The 6,000-nt window shown below is 34.4% G+C and overlaps 2 long non-coding RNA genes across 4 annotated transcripts; one reads left to right on the top strand and one right to left on the bottom strand.

Annotated features, from left to right (window-relative positions):
* Positions 1–370: 370 nt before the first annotated feature.
* LOC309702450 lies at positions 371–4,411 on the bottom strand. 3 transcript variants are annotated; one of them, XR_014275494.1, is made up of 8 exons: positions 3,886–4,411; positions 3,127–3,166; positions 2,935–2,981; positions 2,578–2,622; positions 1,709–1,738; positions 1,187–1,255; positions 917–991; positions 371–521 (listed from the first exon to the last, which is right to left on the bottom strand). It is a non-coding gene; the product is annotated as an uncharacterized lncRNA (long non-coding RNA). The 3 variants fall into 3 exon arrangements; XR_014275495.1 differs by lacking the exon at positions 371–521 and having other exon boundaries at positions 702–991; XR_014275496.1 differs by lacking the exons at positions 371–521; positions 1,709–1,738 and having other exon boundaries at positions 702–991.
* LOC309702565 lies at positions 4,408–5,576 on the top strand. The gene is made up of 2 exons (XR_014275630.1): positions 4,408–4,744; positions 5,352–5,576. It is a non-coding gene; the product is annotated as an uncharacterized lncRNA (long non-coding RNA).
* The last annotated feature ends 424 nt before the right edge of the window (positions 5,577–6,000 follow it).

Raw genomic sequence — 6,000 nt, 5'->3', positions numbered from 1 at the left:
ATGTCACTCCCATACGGTAAAAAAATATATTTTAAAATACATTTTAAAATATATTTATATATTTAAAATGTATTTTAGCACATATATTTTTTGGCCATTTTTTGTATATTTTGAAATGTATTAATAAAATATATTTCAAAATACAATTTAAATTTATTTAAAATCATTCAAAAAAATATAAATTTAACCCTTCATATATTTCTAAGAAAACACATTCACATGTAACATCTGAAAGAAATCTTTATTTGATGTTTAAAACATACATATAGCATATCAATCAAGCAAGGAATATTCATTTTATAAGTTTATTCTCATTACATACTTAAACATTCTAAAAGAAACACACACACATATACATATATGTGTGTGTATGTGTATATGTGTGTGTGATTGTATGAACATAAGTCAGCATACTTAAAATGTAATTTCTTTTCCTTTTCCAGCAGTCTCAGTTCCCCCAGCTTTCACGGCAATCCTCAAAGCCCTTCTGGACACGCTGGGAAACCCCTTCCTTACCCCCACTGTAACAAACAAAAGTCACAGTTCTATTACTTTTATCAGAGTTAAAATAAAAATGTGATTTATGTTAGCTGGCTTCATTTAGCAAACAGATATTTCTGTTTATACAGATACAGATATTAATACAGATATATTTTACGCATAATTTACCTCTTTCTTTTTCCTAGATGGGAAGTCTATCCAGTTCACATTACAGTAATGCTAACACCCCTTTTGGTCGTCTCTCCTTACCTTCCAGCATTCATAAATCTGTTGACCTTCTTTGTCTGAGACCAACCACTACAATGCATCATCACCTATTTGTATTGGTAACTTACTTTACAACCTATTTTAATGGTTGCAAAGTAAGTTACTTGTGCTGTATGCAATTTTAGATACACAGAAAGTCTTCACTTACTATATATGGCTGTCATAGTGTCCTTATCAAGGGCAGTTCTTCACTCTGCGCCGATGTCCGTTTTGCTCTGTCCTCCTATAAAAAGCATGAACATTTGAGTGTTTGACTAGTTTTAGATTTCCAAAAATTTGATATTTGTACAACTAAGCAATATATGCTATTGAGCGATACTTTTATGGGTAATTTTCGGTAAAGAAACTGGTGACAGAGTTGTAGGCTTTTTAAAGTACTATTAGCTAACCATTTGAACTGACTTTCAAAGCTGATTACCTTTTAAATTGCTGTGGATCAAAACCTCCAGTGGGAAGGCGGCCATTAGAAGAACACGCACCATTGAACCTGAAAATAACAAAAACAAACAAAAAACAGAACAATATATAAGAGTCCGATAGGGTAATAAATCTCTTCTGAAGCAATATAGTTATTTTGGGTGAAAAACAAAACATTCCTCTAAAATATATATACTGACATCAGCAATCAACATCATGATTGTAATTATTTCCTTTTTAGTACATCTACTGCTGTTTGCATGTGTCAAGCACTACGACTGTATCTATGCATATAAATTCACCATATATATCCAGCAAAAATGTTTTGTTATAGGAAAACAAACAAAGGCATTCAATCAGAGGTGAGAAATTAATTGGGAATATGAATTATAGGTGAACTATTCTTTACCTACTAGCAATCAAGCTTCTTTAACCAAGAAGCTTGAAATATTTGAATGTAAAATAAAATAAATAAATAAATAATAATAAAAATAACATGATGTAATTAAAATGCACAACTTACATTAAGGAAATCTGCATTTGTATCCACAGGCTAAAAGTAAAACAGTAAATGTGTTAGTGATAGTACAGGTATTTGTAAAAAAAAAAAAAAGAGGCAGTAACTGTGACGCTTCTAGTGGGATGCTAAATGCAGAGATTTATATTTACAGTATAATACTGCATGTACGGGTAGCTGTGTTGTGAACTGTAACTGAATATTAGAGAATCTCAGAGAAATTAAATGTATTTATTTTTTGAATTTATCAATCATAAAACCGTCTGTTTTGAAGGCCTGTTACGATAACGACTTTTTGTTGGTCGGTATATTGCCCCATAAACAATTGCGACAAGTTATGTCATTGTCATTTTAAGACCATTTTATGTCTTTGAATGTATAATCATAATATAACACCATAATAATGCAAGATCTACACACTTTCAATTGACAAACCAACATCTAATTCTTAAAGTATTTAGATCATTGAAATTAGGAATCAAAATATTAGATACCTTAAAAACTTGAATAAATAGTAAGTTTTCTAACAAATAGAAAACAATGATATTTAATGTTATTGTTTTGTTATCATTATATTTTATTTTTGTAAATATAATGGCACATAAATTACATCATCAACAATTATTGAGGTCATGTACATGTACTGTGTGTTAAGTCGATATATCGATTATTGTGATAGGCCTACTGTTTTGGTATCATAACGAGCTTGTCAAACATGCATGACCACTAAACAATGTCTAAGCAGTAGTATTGGTCTGAATGACAACAAACATAACTAGTGTTTTGGAAAATCTGTTAGAAAACAGTTATTTCAATAATTATGATTAGCATGTGACACAGACACCGCATAAAAAACTACAACAACAAATACTTACTTTAGGAGGATGGGGGAGGGCAGCATGAGGTTGAGACTTTGACATCTGTAAGAAACAAATTCATGTATTACAAACAAGTCACTTAAAAATACATTAATGTGGCAGACTGTTCCCTGTTCAGATGCAGTGTATAAGTACAATCAGGGCTGTCACAACAATGGGGTGGGGCCAAGTGGCTGCAACCCTAGGTACAATGTGCAGGTATATATAATTACATATAATATATGTGAATAAAGCAAGAATCTGTTTAGGTTAGTCACTGTGCTGACTGATGCTTGCTAGGTTTATATGATTGCAAACTGCACAAAAACAACAACAGCAACAACATTAATGACAATGACAAACAAAATTACTTACATTTATGTAAATCTCACATTAGGAAGATCTGCATTCGATTTCATGGGCTGAAATAAATAGGCAGAAACATTACTGCTAAAAAAATAAAAAACAAAAACTCTAAAAAGCCTAAAAATGACTTAAAAAGCAAGGAAATGTGGAACATTGTAATTAGCGAACATTAATAAAGCATAACTGTTCTTTGTTTCTAACCTTGGTAAGTACTCTGTAGCCAGAAGGAGAGGTAGGATTTCTGTGAAAGCCAAATTAAATGTGAATAGGCTTTGATAGTTATTGAGAAGGCAGAATAATAAGAAAAGGCAAAAGTACGTCACAATATAATTAATTAAGTTACATATTTTGATTACCAAATTATGGAAGCGTGGAGCTGCCACCCAGGCAAAAGAAAAATAGAGCTATATCACGTTATGACGTGAAATGTTTATTGTTCTAACATTATGCTTTTCATGTTTGTATAATACAGTGGTTCTTAACCTTGTTGGAGGTACCGAACCCCACCAGTTTCATATGCGCATTCATTGAACCCCTCTTTAGTGAAAAATAAAGTGTGTTTTTTTTTTTCAAATTAGACGTAGATATGTTTTTTACTGGTGCACAAAATGAGCCGTGCACGTCACAGCGGAGGCTCTGCCGAACCCCTGAGACCAACTCACCGAACCCCTAGGGTTCGATCGAACCCAGGTTAAGAACCACTGGTATAATATAATATCACATTATTATAATATACATAATTGTCACGTTCGCACAATATTGTACGGACGTGATAATTATGTACATTTTTCGTACAATGTTGTTCAAACATGTTGTTCAAACATGATAGTATATTGTTAGAACGATAAACTTTTCACGTTATAACGTGATATACTTATATTTCTCTTTTGCCTGGGTGGCAGCTCTACGCTTCCGTTCCAAATACACGAGAATAAAGTAATATTATATGGGAAAAGGCACCTGCTAGCTTGATGATGGAGGCTTCTTAGACTGGCCACCCGCCTTGGCTTCTTGTCGCCACTCCACGAAATAAAGGTCCGTTTCCTCCATGCCGGCTAATTATTCATCCTCATTAAAATCTCGTATATGTTCAGTTGGCAGAATTGAGAATTTTACATCTTCCAACCACTTAATTAACGCGAACATAATCGGCTTGTTTCTTCCCGTCTCCTGTATCCGGCCGTTCCTCTCGCTGTCAGATTTCGCGCCTCAGAGACGTCGTTATTTTTCAAAAAAAAAAAAAAAGAAGAAAGAAAGAAAGAAACAGCAACAACTACTAAAGAGAGTTTTTGCACGTTCATTGCACATTTGTGGGAATGTTTAAATATTTAATTTTTATTAATTACTTTTCATTATATCTTTATTTTTTAAACCACCGTGGCAATGCGCATGCGCATACACTCCTGCACGCAAAGGGCTTTGGAGTTGACGTAATGTCGCAATGCATTGTGGGAGCGCAGCACCATCTTGGCAGGTCACGAATCAAAACAAGTTTGCTACGAACCATTCTGAAACGTAGCTCAAAAGAAAATGACGGTATAGAGACAGATTCTGTCCAGATGCAAAGAGACGGTACTTGATTGTTGAAATGTGGACCCGTATGAAATATAGCCGTGGAGTAGAAACCCTGAAGACCAAACCGCTATTGACTTAGCATGATCTACTCTCATACCTTGTCTGTGGAGTCAGAGCATACACGGCGCACCAATTTCGCAATTATAAATCTCTGGAGGCGCACATCCAATTCACCAAGGACTGGGTACAAGATTTGGCTATTTTTAAGCCTCCACGTTGTGAGTACGGCGTCATTCAAGCAAAGGTAAGTCAGCTTGAGTACTGCGAGTAAAATGCGTTTGATTCCCCCCAACATTCAAATTAGTGCTAGCAAAAATTCATTCGTGAGGGGGAAATTACAGTGAGAACATGTAGAGGCTCTGTTAGAGGGATAACATAGTGAGTTCAGTGCATTGATGTGACATTGTCCTGAAGGATTTAGTTATTCTTTATGGTTAAAGAAATTTCCCTAATTAATTCATATTTATTATAAATAATCCTAATTACACATCTTGCTTCCTTGTTTGTGTCCTGTGTCACTAAAAATACATTCTGTTTTAGTTTTATACATTGATTAATGACCTGCAGAATCTGCTTGTCATATTAGGTGTCCATAGTTGTCACTTAAAGTTGAACTTTATGTTTTCTCCCTCTTGAAAGTGATTACATCCTTGCATTACATACTTTAGGTTCATTTTTTGCTGATAGGTTTCTTTTTAGAAACATGCAGCGTTCTATAGATGGATACATAAAAACACTTTATTTGTTACATTTATGATAAATGGATTTGAAAGTAAATAAAACACATTTGTGTCGGCCTTGGCTTATTAAAGTTCTTGTCTTTAAATGAACTTTGTCTGTGTGTGTTTCAGGTCCTGCACTCTTAAAGACTGAATTGCAGCATTGCAGCCACAGGTCATTGTGAGCATCACAGGGAAGGTTGAAGCCGCGCACTGCAGCTGTATGGCTAGAGTCGTGGAGACTTGCAGCCATGTCACTGCTCTTCTGTTTAATGTAGAAGCAACAGTGAGGATCTGTGGCACAAGGACTGTTACAGATGAACCTGCATACTGGGTTTTGCTGGGTAATATGACCAAGATACAGCCAGAGGTTGGCCATAAGATAGACTTCTCCTCTTCAGCTGCCCAAAAAAAAGGTTCTTGATCAAAACATAAACAGACCATCTGTAGTGACAGGTAAAAGAAGCCATCCTCAAAAAAGAAAAGTTCCACCTGCTACTGTGGAGGAGTTGGATCAACTGATGGGACAATATTTTTCCAAGCATAGTTCTGTTCTGAATAACCCATAATGTTTTAATTTAGGGGGCCATGTAAATACTTTGCATTTACTGAATATGTACTTGCTAAATACCACTGTTCAAAAGTTGAATAAAGAAACAAAGAAATGTTTGCCTATTTTTAATTAAAAGCACTTTGTCGAACATCACATCAGTTACAATGTAGAAAAAATGTTATGTATAGTTTACAAATGACAAAATGTTCACATAAAATCATGACAGCA

Source organism: Aulonocara stuartgranti (genome assembly GCF_965226115.1).
Source record: "Aulonocara stuartgranti genome assembly, chromosome: 3".
In the NCBI taxonomy this organism is placed as follows: Eukaryota; Metazoa; Chordata; class Actinopteri; order Cichliformes; family Cichlidae; genus Aulonocara; species Aulonocara stuartgranti.
This window is presented reverse-complemented; position numbering and strand designations above follow the sequence as displayed.